The sequence below is a fragment of the Chlamydotis macqueenii genome, chromosome 1, assembly GCF_036417535.1.
Source record: "Chlamydotis macqueenii isolate bChlMac1 chromosome 1, bChlMac1.mat, whole genome shotgun sequence".
Classification (NCBI taxonomy): domain Eukaryota; kingdom Metazoa; phylum Chordata; class Aves; order Otidiformes; family Otididae; genus Chlamydotis; species Chlamydotis macqueenii.
Window position 1 is genome coordinate 75,279,477 of NC_141556.1, and position 24,212 is coordinate 75,303,688.

The 24,212-nt window shown below is 38.6% G+C and overlaps 1 protein-coding gene across 1 annotated transcript in view; it reads left to right on the forward strand.

The window, feature by feature from the left end:
- Window positions 1-24,212, forward strand: part of RASSF8 (Ras association domain family member 8) — an 85,953-nt gene that overhangs the window by 34,804 nt on the left and 26,937 nt on the right. The window contains exon 2 of the mRNA XM_086756947.1: window positions 4,763-4,858. The gene's annotated coding sequence lies outside the window, so the exon portion shown is untranslated. The remainder of the gene's footprint in view (window positions 1-4,762; window positions 4,859-24,212) is intronic.

A 24,212-nucleotide genomic window follows, 5' to 3' on the forward strand; every position in this document is an offset into this window, starting at 1 on the left:
AGGACAGAACAGTGAGCTAGCAGGAGGGAGAACAACCTTCTCTTCTGGTATACCCCTGAATTTTCTTGTCAACCTTTCCTGTATTCCACTTTGACACTTGATGTGGACACTGTCTTGCATCTGCAGACCTTCATACCACAGGCTTTTTAATATGACTTGCAGCAAGGATGCTGCTTGCACTAACTGATTTGTGATAGGGAAGCTTTTCTTCTTGCTAGGAGCCAAACATGGATCCCGGATTTATTTTTACATAGATCATTATATAGCTGCTGAAGGATATCTTTTGATTAACAGTGATGAGAAGATAATTGGGACCATCTGACCCAGATGTGGTGGAAGGCCTCCCTAGCTTACAGCACCTGATCTTCCTCACTACTCTGTCCAAAACAGACATACCTTTCACCACTGCCTCAAAGTACTTATAAATCCATCTGTTCTTTGGATATGATAGTGTATCTTTTTAGATTGTGACCTCAAGGCTAATAATTCATAGTGGTAGGCTCCATGTGCTATCTGCAGTGTTTCAAAATTGTTGTTACCTTGATAGAAACGTAAGCTAACGTTGTTACCCCCAAGAACTGACCAAAATGTTCTGACCTTGTTAAAACTACAGATGTGTCTTCTCAGAGATAATGACTCAGTCTTTTGAGATTACTCTTTTCTTATTTTATTTTCCTTTGTGGCTAATTGCTACTTAATTTGAACAAAGACAGAAAAGACTTTCATTGTAAAGATTTCCTGTTTGTAATAAAGAATGCTGCTTTGCTGTATTTAAAAAAAAAAAAAAACAAACCCAAACCAACAATGCCCTCTAAGGAAAAAAAAAAAAAAACCAAAAAAAAAAAACCAAACCAAACAAAACAAGCCCCCATAAACCAAAACTTTTGAAAAGCTAACTTCATTCCTTTTTCAGTGCTGTTTCTTTATAAGGTCTTTTTCAGTGTCATAAACTGCTTCATGTTTCTCCTGAACCTCATTTCAGGAGAGGATTGCTTTAATTCACATGAATTGGGGGACATAGTTTTCATCATCTAGTAAGCAATAGAACAACTGTGAATAAAATAAAACATTATTTAAGGTAAAAAAGACTTGTTACCATGCCAATCTCAACTCTCCTTCTGTGTGAGTGGAATGGTCACAGTTACATTACAGAAATGCATGACTGAAAGAGACCACCTGAGTTTGAAAGTAAATTCTTGTTCTTCCCAATCCTCATTCTGCACTGCAGATTATTGAGTAATAAAAGTGTTGTCAAAAAAGTTCTGGAATAATGGTTGATGGGAACAGATCTACAAAACCATATTTTATATTTTCAAATTATCTAAAATGGCGACTGACACATTGACCTTGTTCAGTTTACTTTTGTTGGTACTGCCGTTGTATACTCGGATGATGAATAGTCTTTGGTTCTTCTGTCATCACTATGAAACCCCTTTCTTCTCTGCTGGGTAGCCTCCAAGGTGTGATGCTAGTAGTTGCTTGGGATAGACAGGGGTAATGTAGACTCCATATGTGTCTGAGTGACATCTGAGAGTAGAAGAATGGTCTGATATTGCAAAAAAAAAAAAAAGCTGTTGCAAGCAAAGAAAATTAGGTCTTTGTTTATTCTGTTATCTTTTCTCTGGAATTCTCAGCCTCGTACCCTCTTCAGGCCTATTGATAGAGTAGGAAGAAAGGGAATGCTTTACCATGCTTTCACTTTTTCTTTATCTACTTGCCCAACAGTCTACATATGTTCTTTATGAACAGATTTTTACCCTGCGGCAGCATGAAGCTGGCATACTCCTGTGCCCACTGCCACGGAGCAGCAGAACTAAAGCTGAGCAGTCTCTCAAGTTTGTTTGGTTTGGTGAAACAATGAGCCTGTTTAGGTTTGGTTTTAATTCTCTTCTCTCCCCTCCCACAGGAAAGTGGGATCTTCCTACCTGCAGAAAGGGGAGTTTCCCACCTACAAGAGCTAGGAGTCTTACTCTTTCTGTACATCCTTCCTACCATAGAGTTCCTTGCATGTTCAGTGTTTATTTCCTCGTTATCTGAGAATAACATGATCATCTGTGTGACTTCACCAGTTTTGGAGTCTCCAAACAGATTATGTAGCATGTTGCGTGGAATTGGTCATCTTGGTTCACCTTGCTAAGAAATCTGGCCTTTGGGGAAATCTTTTATTGTGGCATCTCTTAAAGAAGCTCTTCTTTTCAGCTGCTGTGGCCTGCTTCTGGCATTTGTGAGTGTGTGTCTCCTCAGAGCCTTGTAGGAATAGCAATGACTTTTTATGCCTCTCTTGTTTTACCTATTTCTTTCAATTAAAAAAAAAAAGTAGTAATTGTTATTTTGTTTCTTGACTCAGTATGGTAGGGAGCTAGGCAGCAATTTATACTGTATCCTTACTAACATTTAAGAAGGCTGGGCTCCTTTCGTGTTGTCTTAACTGACTTCCCTCTGTTCCTGTATCTCTTTGCATTTTAACACGTCAGGATTTCCTTCTACAAGTACATACTGGAATTGGGGCTCCAGCCTACAAGGCTGCAGTGTGAGAACAAAGAGGACTTCAGTATTTTCCTTGGGACTTCCGTAAAATAAAATACATAAAACGTCTCCATTAAAATGTCTGGATTGATGAAGGGAAGGGGGGAAAAAAGTCTTTTCCTCCAGCAGTTGCTTGATTAATGGATTTATTGTTTGTACAGATTTTGTCAGGAAGCCATATGGCTTGAGGAAAACAAAGAGGAAGTAGCTGATGTTGAGAATCTGATTTAATAGGGATCCCTAAGGACATAATGTGGCTCTTATCCTTACTCCTTCCCACTCAGTTTGCAAAGTGGTCTGAGAAGAGCTTTAGTGCTTCAGCAGAGCTAAAGATAATGCGGCTCTGTTTGAGCGGAAGTGTTGGTCCCTACTGCTGGATCAGCATCGCAGCTACTCTCTTCTCAGGTTAAAAATCCCCTGTTCGTTGCCCATTGCGTAAAGTTGTTCTGGAGTAGTTAACAAGGAACAGTAACTGAAATGTTTACTCCTTGTATCTGGCAGTTGATCATTTTGCAATAGGTGAAGACCACTTCAGCGTCTTGAAGCTGAGCTTTCGTAGTTTGATGTGAGAGGGTATTTCTCCTCTTTATCTCTCCCCCTCCCCCAGCAAAATTCAAGCATATACATCTCTGGATTAACTGAGTCACCATCTACATCCTATGGCCAGATTTATTTCCTAATCTAACATATGTATATGGGGACTGATAAGTGAGCAGGGCTCAAGCACTGGTGATTTAACCTGATGTGGTGGGTTAAATGAATGTTCAGCATTATCTATGACTGTTTGTCTAGTTATGACTACATGGTGAATAAACCCAAGTAGAGAATCTAAAGCAATTTCTATAGTGTAACTGCAAGCAAATACATTAAGGATGTTTAACAAGCACTTCTTCCTTGTTTCTCATCTGAGAGGCATAAACTCACCAAAACTTGCTTATGCTCATTTCAGAGCTAAAGTAAAAGGCTTACATGAACCATTAGTAATTGTTCGTGCGTCCACAGAGTGGAAAGCACAAAACATCACAAAAACGTATTGTAACAAATGAGGAATTTAATGAATATTAGTTTGTGAATGAAAGCCACATATTCAGCTGCTGGTGGTGAAAACGATTTGATATGTGCCTGAGATCTCTGGAGGTCCTGAATTTCTTATTTTTAAGTTTTTGGCCATAGTGAAAGAAGTAATTATTCCTATAGGGCTTTGATGCATAGTGTGTGTGGTATTGTATTTTACAACAGGACAGTCCTTTCTTTCCAGGTCTTTAAGAGGTTTTTCTTGTGTTCTGGACCCTTGTGACATGCCTACACTGGAGTTGGTGCTTACTGGAGCTTTTCATGTAGCTCCAACAGACACTAGGATATAAACAGTCTGTCTTGCCAAAATTCATTGGCTGACAACAGTGGAAGAAAAGACACTGAAAGACTAGAGGAACATTTTCCTGGTTTAGATGTATTCTTCTATGCTTCTGTCAAACTGAAAAGTTCCCATTTAGTGTTATGCATAATAGATATATTCCTTTAAAATATTATTTAGAAAGTCTTTGGTGGTGAAGTTCTAAAAATAACCACTTCTCGCATGTTTGCCTTGGCTATGACATAGTATTAGGCAATGTTTGTACGTCTGCCACAATGATGCTGCTAAACATCGTTGTAGTAAGCATCCCTTCCAAGCTGATTAATATTAGTATTAATCAGCGGTTTGGGATTTGTTACCCTAGTTTGTTTGACTACTTATGCATGCATTGGCCCTGATTCACTACTGCAAGGCAGTCAGGGTATGCTGTTTGAGAGCATTTGGAGGCTTTCGACTCTGGAACATCTCCAGTTTGAGGATTGTTTTCCTTAAAAAGAAATCTAGGAAAGACAACTGTGAAATGATTTCCTATATTTACAGTTTAGTAGTGGTAGATGCTTATGACTACGTAATACAGTGCTTAGTTTTTCCTGATGTTCTGGAAAGCTGTTGAAATAACGCTTAGTTATTTATAGCAGGAAAATGTTACACCAGATATAAGAGGTAGCAAATGAAGTGCAGTATTCCATACTTCTTTTGAACTAGCTTTTAAAAAATAAAATACTACTTGTGTGTAGCAGGCTGTTATGTGTCCATATCTGTAGCTGCTAGGTGAACACTGTTTTTCCGAAGCGTTGAAGGGAGGAGGAGGAATAGGACTTTATCCTCAAGAAGGTAGTTTTACTAACCTATAACAGTGTTTCAATTTTTTTCTTCTAGCAGCTGACCGTGTCAGCAGAGTTGACACCTATGCCTGGAGCAGTAGATTGCACTAAGCCCTCTGCATAAGCAGACGTCTCTGTCTGTCTTCATCTGCAGGTAAGAAGTTATGACCAAAACACTTAAAAAGTCTTCCTTCTCCCTTCTGAAAGTACTTGCACATAAAGCATGCCAAGAACTCTAAAACATAGAGCTTCATAAATATGTATTCGTCACTCCCCCTTTCTTCCTAAGCTTAGAAATCGGAACAAGCCCTCAGCTCCCCTGCTCTGTGCAACATGTGTTTTCTCTAAACAATTGCGTTCCGGAGCAGGCCTGCAATGGTCGTGCCAAGTTTATCTCTCCTGTGATGATGTGATCCCCAGCTGTGTAAGAGGGAGACCCAAGGCCAGCCTACCGCTGAGGGGTCTGCCTGAATGAGAGGACTCTTGTCCCTGCCTCCCCTAGTTGTCACACCTTTTTGGGCAGCAGCTCTCAGTGCCAGCAACAGCTGGTAGGTGACTTGTAGGGCAGGTGGTCAGCTGTGTCTGCAGATGGGTTTGGGGACTGCAGGCTGCAGCTGCCTCTTGGATTGTGCCAAAGATGTGCTCTGAGCACAGGGCCCCTATTCCCTTTAGTCTGATAGAGTCCTTGAGTGTGTGGAGTCATCACTTCATTTGGGGAGGGGGACATTTTCTTTTTTCCTCGAATGAAAGTTCTTCAGGAGAAGTGTTGTGACTACATAAAATACTCCCTATCGCACCCCCAACAACCCTGCAGTCCAACTGTTTCTTGTTCTTAATGTGAGTGTACATTTAAAAGACGGTGCTGGGTATAAGGAGACATCCTCAGCTTGGGAAGTCAGACATTACCAAAAAGCCAGAATAGATGCCAGGAAAAGACAACAGTAGCAGATCATGTTTTCCCTGACAATATGATGAATTTTTGATGTAGCAAAAATATTAGAACTTGGAATTAAACACTATAAAAATATATACTGTCAGATTATGCATTGGTATTACTTTTAATGTTGTTTTGATTTTTTTTTTGAGTCCTCTGTTTTATGGTGTAAATTAAGTTAGTGAAGCAGATAGGGGAGGTTCACTTTTCTAATGTGTTCTGGAATCTGAGCTGAATGCAGTTTCTTCTTTGGCTTGTCACAGTTTACGGACCTCGCTTAAAGCTCATTTGTCTTATGTACATATGTAAGCTTTTAAGTGGTAGACTTCTATACCAATTACACCTTCTTTCAGCATTTTTCTATGTAGAATACCATTCTACAATGACTTCTATTGCGAATACAATATTTTGTAGTAGTATTCTGTTGATAATTGAAGCAAGTGAAGGGACCAGTATAACTAAACAGGACAAAGTACTTTGATTGTGTGCCAAAATGATAGCTTGTCTTGTGTTTAAGTTCTGTGTATCTAAGTTACAGGCAGGCATAAAGCTACAGCAGCTTTTTCTTGCTGCAGGAAAGGCTGAAGCACATTGTCACTGGTAGTTCTTACAGCCCTGTAAGGATAGGCAGTAATATTGCATGACTGAAAGTATTTACTCTTGTTGTCCTTAATATAGTGTAGAATGTTAATAAGTGGAAATCTATAATAACACACATATAAAATGAACTCTCTACCCGATATAGGAGCTTTGTTGACGTGTATAGGATGAGAGGAGATGGCCTCAAATTGCGCCAGGGGGAGGTTTAGGCTGAATATTAGGAAAAATTTCTTCACTGAAGGAGTTGTCAAGCATTGGGGCGGGCTGTCCAGAGAAGTTGTTCAGTCACTGTCCCTGGAGGAATTTAAAATAAGTTAGCTGTGGAGCCTGGGGACATGGTTTAGCGGTGGACTTGGCAGTGTTAGGTTAATGGTTGGACTGGATGATCCTAAAGGTCTTTTCCAACCTAAATGATTCTATGATTCTATGTATGTGTGTGTGCATGCTTGTATACAGCATTAAAAATGCTGTGTTGCCTTGGAATCGAGCTTTAGAGACTCATGCTGTCTTAAATTGTCCTGTATTTGGGAGGTCTTTTTAGGTATTCATTAAAGTACTTTCAGTCTTGCAGCCTAGTCATGTTATGTAACTCTTTAATATAAATCAGTTGATCATTTCTAAAGCAGGCTTTTCCAGAGTATTAATTGCTGCCCGCAACTGACACAACGTATTCTTGCCAAAGAATATGATGATTCTGTGTGGTGGAGTAGTACCAGCAATGAAGACAGTTCTGTTGACTGAAACAGCATACATAATTTGTAAAGACACTGGTCTCTTATTTTCCCCAGGTGGAGTTTAGCCAGAGCATGTATATAGATGTGTGTTAACCTACCCACAATTCCAGGAAACTGGTATTGAGTCATGTTTTCTTCTACCAAGTTAAAATATTGAAGTATTTGCTGTGACTATTATTTGAATAAATTCTTTTCAGTGGAGCAAGTCTGTGGCTAGCTGCCAGGTGACTAGACTGTCACTCGTCTCTTTGTCACTTTGAAATGAGCCATGTGAGTTATGCTCTTTGAATTATTTTAATGTATGAGAACAGGAGGTATATGCCTGCTGAAAATTTGTCAAGATGGTGCTTGCCCATCCTCATGGGGGGAGAGTTACTTATTTATCTTCACTTGTTTTGAATAAACCAAACTTTTTCTTCGTAAGCATGACTAATCTAATTTATTATTATGTGACTTCAGTTTGCTGTTTATTTTGGGGCACAAGACGAAGGGTCAGCTTGTAGTATGTGAGTCAATAAAACACTTCTTCCCAGCTGAGGTCATGGAGTTGTAATAGATTTTTTTTTTTTAATTTAAAAAAAAAAATCCACTTTTATTCAGTGTCAATCAATAAATAGAACAACAGAAGAAAAATAACATACTCATATATAAATCTGTGAATCCCACAAGCTTTGGATAGCCTTTGCAGTCTGGTTCCCTTGCCTCAGAGAGAACCTAGCAGAACTGGAAAATGCTTAGAGGAGGACAGTTAGCGTGATGAGAGAGATGCACAATTTAGCAAGCTAGGACTTTGCAGGCCAAAAGAAAGGCAGCTTAATGGGAGCCGACAAAATCATGAATGAGATGAAGGCAAGCAGGACTTGGTTCTTGCTAAGGTATGTCAATGAAGCTAATAGGAACCTAGTTCAGAACAAACAAAAAGCAGGTCATTCTTCATATACCACAAGAATTAGATTGTAGAAATCCTTACCATGAGTCTGTGGAGACTGAAGAGTGGGAGAGAAATCCACTTAAGGTTAATAAATACAAGTCACACCTGTGAGTGCAGGAGCTGGGACCAGTTGGAAGCCAACAGGGCTTTCGGGAGAAAAGTATTCTTGCAGCCTTTTTCTTCTTTCCTAGGTGTTTGCTGTAACTTCTTGTTCCTTTTACTTTTATGGGCTAGAAATTTTCATGTCCAGTATATTTCTTATCTTCTAGCTTACTGAGGCAAGGTCTCAATCTTTCCCACAATAGAATCAGTCAGGGTTTCGGGTCCTGCTCTGTTTTCCTCCAAAGGGGCACTACCGTTGGTGCTTCTGCTGTTCTTTCATGCAAGTCATGTAGGACAGCTCTTTTTTTTGTGCTGAGACTTTGTAGTTCTGCAAACTGTTTCCTTTTGAATGTCATAGTCACAGTTGCAATTGCCTTTGAACTGCTTACTAGCAAAGGTAAGCTGCTGCTAGTCAGAATAAATGTGGTTTATATCACCAGATGGTGTAAAATCATAGTCATCCTCAAGGGTGATGAATTTTCCTGTCAGGGGCTTCAAAGATCTACTGTTCAGGGTCGGTATCGGTGACCTGCTTAGAATGATGAATCCCTGTTGAAGACAGATTTACAGGGCTGGATGGACATTTGGTCTTGGCCCAGTATGCCTCCTCTTACTTTCTTCAGGTGTTGTACAGTCTCTGAAATTGTTTTTACAGCTTAGAAAAGCAGTAGTTCAGGACAAGGTTCTTTGTGAACAGTAGGTGGTCCAGGACCCTATACTTCATGAAACTTTTTTCAATTGATAAATTAGAATTTTAGTCATGTTTCTAGTTGATTTCAACAGAGCAGTGATTTTTTTTTTCTTTGAGAAATTTCTTTTCTTCTTCCACAACTTAAATTTTAAATATGAAAAATGATCAAAAAATGACCTGTTTGAGAATTATAGTTATTTTTTCTTTAAAGTTCAATGTAGGTCTCTAAATTTACTTAACTCACAAAGTTTTAAATACAGTTGACAAAACCTTTGCTTTGAGGGACACTTCAGAGGCTTTTACCAGTAGCATACTACTTCATTTTTTCTTTTTTTTTGAATAATAACTTCTTGCTGCATCAGATGCTTAGTGTATAGTATTGCTTTCCTAAGCAGCCTTTTCGTTTCTGTTTGGATGACCCGCAAAAGTTTTCTAGCTGGTTATCTGCTGCATGTGGTTTCCAAACACAGAAAGGGAGATACTGCATTCTCTGGGAAGCTTAACAAGTAACAAAACCGGACTTTTTTGGTGTTTCAGCAATGAGACTTCATTTGTATCCTTCAGCTGTAACTACTGGAGTGTTTTGTGGCCTGTGTTGTGCATGAAGTAGATGACTTTGTCCCTCCTGAACTAAGAGATACTTCTGCTGCTGGCTGGACTCAAAACCCTGAGCGTGCTTCCTTCCAGAACTGTATTACTGCCATGTAAGCAGGGTGGAATTTCTTTTCCGTCTGAATGCCCCAGGTCGTGAATCAGAAAATACCTCATTCATCGATCTCACTGATATCCCCTCTCCCCTCAATCTTTGCTGCTAGTATATACTGAAAGGAATGAAGAGATGGGACAAGTTGCCAGGTGCTCTCTAAAAGGATCTCTGGTTCAAGGAGAGTTTTTTTTTTTTTCTCTGACAGGCCAGGAAGTTCTGGTTGAGATGAGAGAGAATCTCAAAGGAAACATGCTGCCTCTTGCATTTTCGTTACTTCACTTGCACGTCTCAACTTACTATGTATACATCTTTCTCATACTGTCTTTGAGTCAGTACAGAAAAAAAAACCGAGATTGCTTTGACAATGTTATCACTGGGGTCCTTGAATTTTGCTGCATTCTTTGGATTACAAGAAATGCTTTTCATCTCTTCTGTGTCTCCATTCCACTCTCCAGAGTTGAACACTGCACAATGTATCTCTTGTTCCATTGCTGTCTGTGTTGCAGCTCTTGAATGACCTTGCACTTGTTCAGGCTGGTGGGATAGCATAGCTGAAGTTGAAGATACCATGATGTGTGCATCTGTTTCTCTCCTTTTCCTCACTTGTTCATATTTTTATTACATGTAGCTTCTTCCTTTCTCATTTAAGGGTAATATTCCTTCCCCTTCTTATTGTCTTATGTAAATCTGTCCTTCCATAAAACTCAGATTTTAATATCCAGATCTAAATTACTTGCTTACATTTGTAGCACCTGTACTTCAAGTTTCTGAAATGCATTTGAAGTTGAATACTATGACTATGTTTCTGAGGAAATATACTGCTCTTATGTTTAAAAAAATAGTAATTCTGCCAGTGATTTTTCAGAACTGGGATTCATCGTTTTCTTGCCAACTGAGAGCAAACTGAAAATGGAATGTAAGTGGAGACAGTATGTCTGAAAACAAGGACAGAAGTACTGATAAGTGATGGGGAGGATGGCATGTGGAATTGCCGCTTACATGAAGAGACAGGAAAGCCTAGCTTTTCTGCTTAAAAAATATTTGATTCATTCTTTACTACTCGGGGCACAGGTGGCCGGGTCCAAGCCCTTGGTGTTGCAGACAAACCGTTTCATACTTTCGTTCATTAATTCAGTGAGCTTTGGCAAGGTTTGCATCCTCTCACTGCTGCACTTGCTGGGTAGGCTTTTTCTGCAGAGCAGTGAAAAGAATGGAATCATGCGTTTCCTGTGGACTCTAAATTTTAAGCTAGGCTGACTGACCTCTTTGAGGTCATAGTTTGTTTTTTATTAATTTATTGATCACTAGAGAATTCTGCAATATTCTAGTATTTGTAGTAGCAAGATGTAGAAGATATCACCTGATGGATGTTTAATGATACACAGTCGTTAAACATTTGAGAGGAAACAATATGTGCATATTACCCAACCTCTAACAACAGCTCAATGTTTTTCCACTTGATGTTTGCATAGCAGTAACTAAAAATGTAGTTTTCCCAGCCTGCAACTGCAAAGATAGTATTGATTTTTTGCACTAATTGCAATGCATGTTAGTAATTTCTTTCTGGTAGGAAAGAAACTCTGCTTTTGGAGGCATGTCTTGTTTCTTTTTTCCATGAAGATTTAGCAATTCTGTAGACTGCTTTCTACAAAGAATAACTTCACAATATGTAAAAATGAGAATTTCTAGGCTTTAAAGAAATAAAAATCTAGCTTTTGAATTTTAGTTGTTAAGGAAACATGCTTTAGTAATTGATATCTTGAAGTGAAGAAGAAAAAAAATAGCAGCTAAATGGAGTCAAATTTAAAGTCTTCTCTTGTTTGTCAAATTGCAAAAAAATCTCACTTACAAATACCATCAAGTTACTGTTCAGTTTGTTTGTCACTAAACAGGAAGAGAAACATGGATGGCTGTCTTAACTCTTTAAGTCTAGCTTTGTATTTTTAAAAGTAATTTCAGACTTCTTTTGTATAAGCTTTCCTACATCTGAGAAGGCTTCTAATTGAAGTCTTAAAGCTTCTCCAGGAAGCTGTGGAACCACACAGCTCATCACAGAGCTGGCCGAGCCTGAAACCTGTCACCTGTAATAGGATTATTACATTCTGGACAAAGCATCCCTTTGAATTCCATAGCAAGGCTGTGTTTCTTCACAAAAAGAAGACTGAAGCCCATGTGCTTTCAAACAAAATCAAAAGGTTAAGATTCTGAATTTCTTCTAAAAACAAATATTCTGTGGTTGTGTGTGTCTCTTTGTGCTGGGAGAGGAAATTATTATTTTTAAAATGGTCTTTTTCAGTTCACCAGCAAAGTCTTTTTCAAAACAGAGAAGGTTTTTTTTTAACTTCTCCCCCACCCCCTTTTCTTTTTGGAGCAAAATCCAACTTTTAAGCTTTTTTGTTTCACTCCCAGGCTTTCCCATAAATTTGGATTATTAGGAAAGAAGGGAAGCAAAAGGTTAGAACTGCCAGATTCATTGCGTTATATTTTTGTTTAACAGATAAGTGGTGAGCACACTTCTAAATAAGATTCAAGCCTCTCCCTTGCCAGAGGGCATTTGAGCAGGGTTTCCTAAGCTGAATCTTCTCAGTTTGGTACACTGAGGCAGTTTGCTTCTCTCTCTTGATGGGAATATCTCTGGCAGATTCCTCGGGTTCAAAGTCCCTGTTGCAGGGAACACTTCAGTTGTGCACATGAAATGGGAGGGTGTCTGGAATGGTTTCCCTCAAAGTCATGTAATCTGGTGATTAGCACAATTTCTTGGGGCATGGGAGATTCTAATCTCTTTTTTTTTTTTTTTTTTTTTTTTTTTTTGTAAGGATTCAAAACCAGGGTGTTAGCAAGGAACTGGTATATGCACTTGCAGTATTTCACTAAGTAAAGCTATGTAGTTTTAGCACAATTACTTGGATCTGAAGTTAGAACATGGTTTAGGAGGTGCATAGCTTTGTTTCACTTCTGCTCGGATTTGAAGAAAGTAGTATTTTTAAAGATATTTGTAGTCAGATCCTTGCTCTCAAGTGGCATTATGTGTACGCTTAATTTTTCCTGTGAATCTACTAGTATGTATGAAGCACAGCATGTGTTCAGCCTCTTTAGGCTTGTGACTCTTTCCTTGTGTTCATGAGTGGAAAGTAAGAACTTGTAAACCATGATGGTCTTCATACTTTATGCAGTGAGGATTGGCAATGTGTCTTCTCTTACCATATCCAAGAACCTTACTTGCAAAGTACAAACTCCGGCACTGTTATACTGATTTAGCATCATAATACATATTACTGGTAGTTTTCTGTTATTTGAAACAGAGATTTCTTATTCTAGAGCATGCTTGGATGCTTGGTTTTTTTTGGCAACCTTTTTGACGTCAAAGGTAAAAAGAGAGTAACTAAGACATAGCTACTGTGTGTATACCCACTTTTCTTCCTTGTGCTAGAAAAATTTGAGATGTTACGTAGATGTTCTTAGAACCCTGTCTATCCAGACAGGAAAACAGATAATTAATGACTCTGCTCAAACAGAGTTTTCAGTAAATGGGTTAAGGAGTGACTGTGCAGTTAATGTTCATTTGTGGATAGGTTTGGATTTTTTTTTTCTCTCTGAAAATAACACTCTTCCTTATGTTTCTGACTTGATTTAGAAATGTAAGACATCAGAAATGCACTTGGCTCAGACAGGGTCAGATACCTGTAATAGTACTTGAAGAGAAAATGCTGTTAGTGTGCTTCCTGTAACAAACAAACAAATTGTTTTGATGATTGGTTCTGGTCATTTAATTATATAAACATCAGAAGACTTGTGTCTGAAGTAGATACACAGTTGGGAAGCTGAAGCGTGTTATTCTACTGGGTGTCTTGTAAGGATGAAGCTTATTTAGCATTTTCCAAGTATCTCCAAGTATAATCTAGCATAGATGGAAGCAGCTGGTTAGAATTTTAAATATAGAAACAAAGGCTTTATTCAAGCAACTTAATGTAGCAATTAATATGGCCTTGGCATTTCAGTGTAATCAACGATAAGATTTTTTTTCTTCTTTTTTCTTTTTTTTTTTCTTTTTTTTTTTTTTTTTTTTTTTTTTTTTTTTTTTTTTTCAGATCACACGTCTTGGAAAAATGGGAGTTGTTCAGTTTAGGAGCTAGGGAGTGGTGTGGCAGTGGCTTATTTCCCAGCTGGCTGTGTACACTGTGTGCAGCATGTGTGGCCTCTCTGTCTCCTCCCTCCCATGCAACTGCAGTCTCCATCTCTTTCTTTGAAATAAAAGCCATGGCATACAAGTGAATGCGAGAACCATGAGATATATTAAAATATATCACTTGTTGACTTGTGGTGTCTGCTTAGCTCTCTGCTCACTGTCTGTAAACCTGTATGATTTTCCTGACTTCAGTACGAGAGCCACCCTTAAGGGTGAAGCTCTGCTCGTACTGCTCTGTTGCTGAAGGCAATCTGGCAGTGCATGTTTAAAGCACATGTAGGCTACTTTCTGCCACGCCATATGTTAGTGATGCATTCGTCTCTGTGATTTGCTGATCAGTATGCTTGTAGGTTGGTCTGGCTCAGCTCCTGATGTTGCGTACGTGTAGACAGTGCAAGCTGGAGGTACAAATAAGTGTGCGATAGTACTGACTCTCAAACTAAGATGTGACAAAAACACTTGCAAGTTTGTTATGTATCTTTACATGCTTTATGTGCATGTTAAGAGTTGTTTCAGCCACATGAGAAGTGTCTTTGCCAAACATAGTGTTATCAGAGATTTTCAGAAGGGTTTGTGTAATTTGTTTATTGATTCTGAAGAACGCCACAATGTGGGAGTCTTTGTGAGATAAAGTCATAAATCTTTGCCTACTATTCAGAACAAGCAAGCTGTGTAGTTCCTTTTCCCCTATACACACTCTTCTCACCTTTTTCACAGGATCTTAGAAAATGTTGGCTGGAAGAGTCCTTGGGAGGTCATGTAGTCCAACATGCTGCCCAAGCAGAACCATTACCAACACAGCATGAAGTCAGCTGTGGATTTCACCTGGCCGTGTCTTGAAAACTTGCAGGGGTGGAAGTTTTCACATCCATCCTGGCTAGTCTGTTTCAGGGCTGCCGTACGCTCCCATGAAGGAAGCTTTTTCCTAAGATCCATTTTTAATCTCCCTGTTATCCTTGGTCTTCAGAGCTCTTTGGATGCTGGTTGGAATGCTCTGTTCCTGTTACCCTAGCATGGTGGGGTCCTGGGGGAGTTAGTACTCTCTAACTTCCAAACAAAGTGTCTTAAGACAGCTCTTTCAGCAAAGAGTAATGGCTAAACCAAAATACTAGAAGCAGTGCTGCTAGCCTAGCTTCTGATGAATTCATGTAATGAGAGCTTTTTGGTGAGATTTAAGATTACTTCACATCTTGGTATTGAAGTCTACTTCAGAATTTGGTGAGGAAAATAAGTCACCCTTCTTCCTTGCTTATTTTGTGTTTGAAAGACTAATGTAGTCAAAAGTACAGTGGTTTTATTACAAGAAAACAAAGCAAAAGGACACCAGTGTATTGTGTAGTTGACAGTCTCTAGATCAGTCTCTTCAATACACCCTTTAAGAGTTTCTTTACTCTTGGGGGTTGGGTTTTTTTAGGGGGTGGGTAGGAGGTAGGGAGTGGATCTTTGCTGTCTTCATAGCTAAAGAGTCTTATATTTTTTTCACTGAAGCATAGCTCTACAAAAATGCAGGGAACCCCTTGAAAAATAACTTAAAAGTAGCGTTTCCATCTCACAGCTTGTGTGGCCTGAGATAGGGGTCAGTACAGATTTATGCAAGTAACAGAACTGCCCATTTTCAATTCCATAGTGGCTATATAAGTCTTAACTCATGTGCAGTTGTTGCAAAAGCTATGACTGAACAGGAAAGATATCCTTATCTAGAAAATATAGGTGGTGTTGCAGTTTTGTGGTAGAATCTCAAATGCCTTTACTTTCCTGAGAGATGTGTCAAAAGTACTGACAGAGCTACTTAAATCACTAACTTTTCTTTGCTATCTCAGTGCCAGTAACATGTTATGGAAGTGCTTTACAGGTAAATAAAAATAGAGGGTTTAAAATAACATGGAAAGGGACCTGTATGTCATAGACTACCATAAATGATTTAGATTCTCTTTTTACTGTGACATGCAAAGTTTATTCTGTTAGAGATCCTAAATTGAATCCATCACTGGTTTTGGTTTTTGGTTTTTTTTTTCTTCTTTTTTTTTCTCTCAGTTCTGAGATATGCATAGCACTGGTAAAATACGCTGTTGAGCTGCAGTAGACCCCTTTGCAGGGCTATAAAAGGTGTATACATGAACATAAAGACATGTTACATACATTATAATAGCATAAGCTTTTCCCAGCAACACTTTACTTGCTAAGTTTGCACAGAAGCCTAGGAATGTTGAGAAAAAGTGCTTATTAGTCATATGGGTGTGGTATCCACTCACTTGAAAGCTTCTGGGAATGTACAAGATGGCATGATTTGATTTAATTTTTTTAAAAAATTATTTTTAATAGAAGAAACGGAAGTAGCAATAGCTCCTTTTACAGAGTGTTTCTAAAACTGCCACCTGCCTTTCTTTATGAAACCACAGAGGTAAACTGGAGGCTGAGCAGCGTGTACATCTTGATAAGCTTGGGCAAGTGGTTCCAATGCTGAATTCTCTCATTTTAAGCTAGGAGGATTTGAGCCACAGTGTTCCTTTAACAGTTCTCTTTGGTTTTCATTACGTTTACTTTGCTATTTAACAAAACTTGTGTATGTCTCAATACTTTATCCTGCACTCCACGCTCGCTGGCATCTGACATTTGGCCTACTTGGACTGATTCCTCTATTAAGTGAGAGGAAGGTCGTGCTTGTTTGATAGTTTAGACAATAAGCCCCGTTGGCAGTGATTTGTGCTAAACTGGATTTGAATTGAATTAAGGTTTCCTATTTTTAATTAAGCTTTACATTGTGTTTTAGTATTTTGTATTTTCTTCAGCTTTCTCTTTCAGCAATGAGCAAATACTTGTGCATAATTAGTCATTACGGCCTGTTAGCTGATTTTTATGTTCTCTCAGGGTCATGCAGGGGATTTGGAGTGTGGGGTTTGGAGGTTTGGTTTTTTTTGAGTGCCGACACTGGCTAAATACTGAGATTGACCTCTGCAAGAGGTCTCTACACAGGTATTGCCCTAGGCCAATTTAAGGATTGCAGAGCCTGAAGCTCAGTCTACACCTTCGCTGGTGCAATTTTAGTCTCTTTCCGTGTGTTATTGCAATGAGCTGACACTAATGCCGCAGGACATAAGTAGGTTAAGAAAGTTTTGTGCAGACCTCATAAGCTCTATGTTAACAAAAATTTCTTTGTGTTAGATTAATTCAAAAGTTTTAGAGGGAATTTGTTTTTCAGCAAGTGTGGAATAAACATTCTGTGGTAGACTCACTCCATTTGGAAAAATGAGTGCTCTCTACCACTGTGTTTGGGCCAAGGCAACATCCTTGGCACTTCTGTCTGATAGAGACAACTTCAAGGTTAAAACTAACTGTAGATTAGATAATTAGAGTTGGGCTTCAAGGCGAAATCCTGTTTTATAAAGTACTTGAAGGGCAACTTGACCTCTGCAAGAAAGTTAAAAAGACAAAAAAGGATTGAAACCTGAACATTATCTAGCAATTATATTGTACTGCTCTCTACGTTTCCTCTCATCTTGCAACATCACAAGGAGAACTGTCAGCAGAGGCAAGAAATTGTAATGGTTATCTGTTAGCACAACAGGATGGAAAGTTTAACTGTTCTGACTGCTCCCTGGAGGCTGAAATCAGAACTGAATAACAGTTTCTGATGCCGATTCATTCAAACAGTCATCCTTACTTGATCCAGAACTTAGAAGTTGCTTCAGGTAAGCTAAACTTTAACTATTTAACTTCCCGGTTAATATGCATGTGTTTGTATTAACCAGCCCTTATATGTTGACAGGCAATTAGAATCATAGAGCAATTTAGGATGGAGAGAACTACCACGAGTGGACTAGATGATCCAGCACTTGTCCAAACTATGTCCTAAAATGAAGCTGATATACTGTTTTGCTTTGGAGCGTGCTTTCTTCAAAGTCTGGTGTCCCCATGGCATATTAAAATATTGAAAATAAAAAAGATTATCAGTTAATTATATTTTCAGTTCATTGTTTCGTGTGAAGATGTGTCTGTCTTCAGGCTTTCTTTCCTCCCTTGGGTTAATGTTTTGAGAGTACTAAATGACTGGGCTTTTAAAATAAAAGTCTAACTTTTTTTTTTCCTATTATTGAATAATTTATGCAGGGATATACTTCTGGTTTTAGTCACTGTTGGTCTTTTAGAGTGTTTGAGATAAAGTTTTTGTTTCACTCTCCTAAAGTTAATCTAATATTCATCCAGTGGTACTGTACTGGAGACTTCGATGCACAGTTTTCTCTCTGTGCTTTGAGAAAATACAGTGTGAGCTTCCCGAGTTCCTGAGTTCTCATCTTTGCTGCCAGGACTGTGTATGTACTTCTATGAAAGGATTTATTTTATTTTATTTTTTTAATCTAAACTCTGTATTAAGAACTGAAAATTCTTCCATACTGTAAGAATGCCTTTAATTACCATATTTCTGGAGCTAAAGTATCTCTTGTTTTTTCCGCAGTCTCATGTACATTGGGTTGTGTTTTGTTTTGTTTTTTTTTGACTTCATGATGACAAGAGGAATGATACATGCCATTATCTAACATAATACTTATCTGAAAGTAAAAGATGGGGTTTGAGGTCCTTCAAACAAAGAAAAGTCTAGAACCTTGCTGTCCCACGTGAGGGGTAAATGTTCTGAGCTGCTACATGTAGTCTCCTGCTCATTCCTGGGTCTAATATTCAAATCCGAAGGGAAGAATTAGAGACTAAAATTCCTGAGAAGGACTTTGAGCTGTGAATTTTGTCTTACATACTGTTTTATAAAGCTTTCCTATCCATTCTGGAAGTTGAAGTACTATTACCTGCAGTTTGGTTTCAAGCCTGAAACTGTGTTGCTCAAGTATCTGTTTTGACACTGTTATTCTAAATAATACTGCTCAAAGTGCTCATGTGGCAGTGTATTTATGTTCTGCTGCAAAGGTAAGAACTCATACCCCCATTTGCTTTTTGCATTTCTGCAAGTGTAATGTTTGAGGAGTGATGGCGTGTGGAAGAAAGCATTAGAACTCAAGCAGAGCTAGCATCTGATCTTTTTTCCTGAAGGTTTTATTAGCATATTTATCCTTAAAAGTAAGTTTTGACAGAGTGCAGCAGTTATTGTGCAGCTGACAGTGGATTACAATATTGTTTGTTTAGGATTCAGAAGCCTGGTATTAGATTGCTTCTTGTCAGCAAAGTGCAGGATATCCCACATGGTGCTTGCACATGGAACAGTATGACCCCAGCCCTAGCAGCGGAATTCAGATAAAGTGATACTCTTCTCTAGCTTTTTTTATTTCTTCAGTAAAAGGCATGAAATTGCATGAGTATAGCTTGATGCTGTAGTTGAATGTGCCTTAACTTTGTGAAAGCAAAGATTTCAGAAATAGCTTGGAGGTATTAACTCTCAATACACCTAGTATGAAAGCACTACTAAAGAAAGTATGTTACTAACATTGAAAGCTCTCAAGTTTGTTTAGTTCAGCCTAAATGTTTCAGCTTCTTGTACCTAGGATCCAAGCAAGCTTTTGTAAATGAAAGGACTGCAAATAGTTGAACAGGCAGGACTTCAGCTCCAAAGTTGTTTTTAATTAAAGGCTTTCTCTTCTGTGGACTACTCCCACATAGAGGCTTGGAATCTCGTAAGTTTCCATGCGTAGAATTTTTCTTTATTCCCCTGGGAGGACAACAGACTTGACCACCTACAAAGGATGTGGAGATATTGCAGTGAAAGCAAACGGCTTCCTCTCCAGGCAGAGATTGACTGGGAATGAAAATAAGAGCTGTAAGTTTTGATTGTGCTTTTCTTCTTGCAATCCATGTGCAGCATGACTTCATTTTACAGAGAAATCCAAAGTAGTACTATCAGCTATTGACTGTGCTGGTTGCATACACACAGATGAATTCTCAGGCAATGAGAGTAGCTGTTCCAGATCAAAGTTTAGGCTAGTCAGTACGTCCAGGAGGGAATTGCACTCAAATTCAGGTTATGGTGAAAAAGCATTTAAAGTGACCTTACTGTCATCTTTAGGTCAGGGGACTGGATTTCTTCCATTGAGAGCAGGTTTAATCCTTTCTTTTGAAAATGTTGCTGACGTACATTGCTTCTAAAAGCAAAAAGAGGAAACCATTCAAAACTTTGTTATTGAAACATTGTGAAGAGCTTGTTCTTTTCTTCTCAATCTCAGTATGTAGCTGTCACAGTCTGTTTGGATCTCTCATTTATAGGACAACATACTCTGTGAATTAAATTTTATTTTATAAGCTCTTTGTCAAAGAAAACAAACACAATAAACAAGGGCTCAGTCTCCTTTGTACAAACTAGTTTAACTTGTGAATTCACTAATTCATCACTTAATTAATGAGGTTTCTAACTCACAAGTTCTTTAATTCGTAACTTGTACCTATGAGCAAAATAGTTACCTGGCCCATGGTAAGAATGCTCCTTGTTTCTCCTCCATCATGGTGTCACACATGGTATCACACTGGGATGCGCAAAAGCCTCAGCTGTCCAGCTGCTGTCGGATCAACATCAAAGCTTTTTGAGTAGGCTGACTTCCAGCTCACAAGTTTGGTCTATACTGTTTCCAGTATATATTCTGTACTGTTGCCATATTTAACAACTGCATGTGTTGTCTGTACATCTATCAAGCTGCAGGATACGTTTTCAATTATTATATTGCCTTATTCTGCTATTGTGGAGATTGTTCAGCTCTGTCCATGCCACTGGCTCCATTGTTTGCACTACAGAAGAAAGGAAGAAGAAAAGGAGAAGAGAAGATCATGAAGCCTTAAATTAGTGTTGGTTCCAGAACCTTGGGTTTTGCATACTGGACTTTGTTACAATGCAGTCATTTTGTGAGGAGAGATGTTGACGCTGGAAGCTCTTTCTGTAACTGAGGAAGAGAGAAGAAAGCAGCAGCAGGAGGAGGAGGGTTCTTTAGGTGACTAAATTGTGAGGAGTTCTTTGGAAAACTTGAAGGTCACTTATCTAAAATAATTACCACAAAGATTGTTTGCCCTTAGAATGAAAATATGCAGTGAAAACCTCAAGCAAAATAAAAACACAAGATGGGGATCTTGGAAAATGAGATCAAAATTTTTAGTCACTGGAGTACATCTGTTCTGGGCCTCTCCATTTGAGGTGTTTGAAGTGATTGAAGTTGCAGAGCCTGAGGCCTCAGCACTTTCTGGAAATTAAAGCCCCTTGAACATAGAAAACACACAGAAACATGTGCAACATAAATATTCTTAAATTAGCTGTTATTGAAGCTATAGGTCTTTGTTGTTACCTCTTCAGTAACACAGATGTCCCAAGGACCTGCACATTTCTGGGGTTTTGGTGTGTGGTTTTTTGGGGTTTTTTTTTGGTTTTTGTTTTTGTTTTTTTTTTTTAAGTTGGCCTGCATTATGTGCATAGAATGTAAAACTCTATTGTACTCTCTATTTTGCATGGAAAACCAAGAAAATGTGTTACACAACTGTGCTAAAGATGTCCAAACCACAGAATGTCAAACTGTTCCTCAGGATTGCTAATGTCTAATACCTTATTTAGAGGAATGGATACTTTCTTTTTGATAAAGATGCTTAGAAGCACATGGGCAATTTGGACATTGATGTTTAATGTGGCTTTTTAATTTGCTCATTTTAAAAAAATATTTTTATTTTCTGATATATTATACTTACGTAATTGTTTTTAAATTTAAATGTAATGTTTTGGATGTCTGGACTCATTAGTGCTTTATATTTGGGTTACTTTTAGGACTTTATTTGCTCACTAGCTTACAATTAGCAGAAACTTTCTGTGGGCACTTCCCTTTGAGTTCTTTCCAGGATTTAGATTGCTTGCTAGGTAATTGTGCTTAATAAGCCATTCTGGCCTCCTCATGCTACCTGGCATAGTACACTTCCATAGCTGCATATCAATAAAGATTAGAAATCCCAGCAACCACTTCTCATTTAAAAGAAAACTGGCTAGGCTCTTTTTGTTAAGATCTGTGGCAAAGCTCACTAACACATTAACTCCTTCACTGCTGCTAATGGCTAGAAGCTCTCCAGACTACACAGCCTGTCCTCCATGTTTCTGTAGGGAGGAGGAGTCCACAGTAGCGGATACTATTTTTTTTAAGTTTTGTAAGAAAGAGCATTGGAAACTAAAAGTGTCTTAGTTGAATTTTCTGACTTTTTTTTTTCCTATTTCAGAAGAGAAACGCAAACTGGACTTTGTACTTCATAAGCAGTAGGATGGTATACTAGAGAGTATCTGAGCACCTCAGCTCTTACCACAGCATTACTGAGCAGCTGAGATGCTGTTTTGTTTTGTCTGGATTGTATGTTCTTCAGTACCAGTGCCTCGCATCCAAGGCATCTCCTAATTAAGTTCACAAATGTATGGTGGAGATCTACCATGATAGGAGGCATAATGTTAAAATTCCTTCTGGTAGGACAAGTGTACTCCCAAAAGGCTCAATTAAGTTGCCAATTTTCTGGATGCTTTCCAGGAGCTCTTTAAGCAGATCACTGTTTGTCTTAGTCTCTCTGAAAGGCAATAGAACCCCCAAAAAGAAGGTGCACCCTGCCCAAGGTGTTTGTAGGGCACATGGAGACGAGTAGAATAGGTTAAGGGAGTGTTTGAAGGAGGCTGATGAGGAGATTTAACCAGTAACTGAATGGAGTTTCTCTTCTATGAGCATATCTGAAGCAACTTTCATTAAAGGAACCGTAAAGCTGTACGGTTCACATGGGAAAAATGTATGAGAAATAAGAAAAGTAGATATAAGTGTGGAAGGGCTCCCTGAATGAAAATAAGTATATCCCATAATGTACTAGAGAAGCGGGAGGGCTGCTTTGCACTCTCTGCTTTCGGCAAGTCTGCTGACTCCAGAAGACTGTCCTGACATCATCATTCTGGGCAAATGCACAAGATGGGATTGCTGAGGGTGCAGTGAGGAGGAAGATGCAGTCATTAGGACTTGAGATGAAAGCCGGTAACTATGTGGCTGTATCTCGGAAGGTATACAATGTAGACAGCGTCTGAAAATATCTGGGATGGGGCCTGGATTCCGTAAGTGGAATGTAGTGCTGGCTTAAAAATTGTTGCAACAGATAAAGAAGGTAGGAACAGGAAAATGAAAACATATCTTCTTTTTTTTTTTTTTTTTTTTTTTTTCCTTCTCCTTGCTATATTGAATTTGACCTAACATCCACTTTCCATTGGTATTGCAGACTGTGACTCTTGTTTGATTGCTGTCAATTTTTTGGCAGAGCATCCTGTTTTTCTTGAAGAGCTCTTTGCTGGGTCATTCTATGAATGCCGTACATGATCTCTGTTAAGACTGCTTCACAAGGGAAAGTATGTTTATAGTGATGTTACTCATCAATTCGTGGTGTAGAAAGTATTAAGTTTGTAACAGTTTCCCTAAAGCTATCAGCTGAACAGAGCAGAGATCCCCAAGTATACTCACCTCCTGAGGTGGTATTGCAGTTCCACATCCATTTTGAGATAGTGTGGCCAACTGGCCAAAGTGGTGTAGACTTGGCTTGGAGCTGCCTGTAGCACTGCCACAGCACTGAAAACAGGGCTAGGGGAATTGAGTAATGCAGTTAAGAGTATTTTAGTCCATAAGCTATTGCTGTGTATTATGATTACCTCAGATTTTGCTCTAATAAATAAAATTATCCGAGCTCACAATTGTCTAGAGAGGGGAAATACTGAAGTGATGCAGCTGAGTCCTATAAATAGAGAACAGAAGAAGCAAAGAAGTTATTTTGTGTGTGGGGAAACATGGAAGTAAGCATAGCCAAGTGTAAATTTTAAAAGGGATGGCTTCCCCCGCTCATTTCTCTTACTTGCTTTAACTGTTTAAAGATTCTTTGTAGAAATATGTTCTGTTCTGTCTTGCAGACGTTTCTAGGTTGCCAGGAATGTGACTGGAAATTTCTTAACGTTTAATGAATAACGTAGCTGCTCTCTGAACAAATATTTAAGATTATAATTTTTTAGCTTTTAATCACTAGTTATGTTGATTAAGTTGAAAGTGACTCACCTTATTTCTATTTCAGGAATTGCATTTAGTTACAGTGAAATTCCTTTCCAGTAGTTATGTAGTACCATGGCTTTAAACTATATACTTAATTGAGTTCTAAAACTTCAGCTAATTCAAATTTAAGTAGATATTTCAATTGATAGATGTGTTTTTATTTCCTGCATCTTTCAGTGCAAGCATGGAAGTGGAGGAATGGGCTCATTTGCGTGCAGCTTTCACAAAAATATAGTGGAAGAGGGTGTTGTGTTTTGGTCTGTATCTGGAAATGTGGGAAGTATAATAAGGTTTTTGTATGTCTTCATGAGCTTTATGAAATTTGCCCTCAGTTCAGATTTGGAGTCCAAGGAACACCTCACTTTGGCAGCTGTGACTCAGTGTGGCTGTAGTCAAATGACAAAGCAGAGCAAATGGGCTTGACTGAAGTGTAAAGAAAAGATTTGGCCTTAGAAAACTAAGAGTTAAGCCAGTTCTTGCCGAAATGGAGCAGATGAGGTCATTGCCATTAGTGTAAATATTGGCAATTGTACACAAATGTCTTCAGTGAATCCCTCAACTGGCTGTAAGTGTTTGCAGACAAACTATAAGGGGAGAGGGAAATGTTGAAC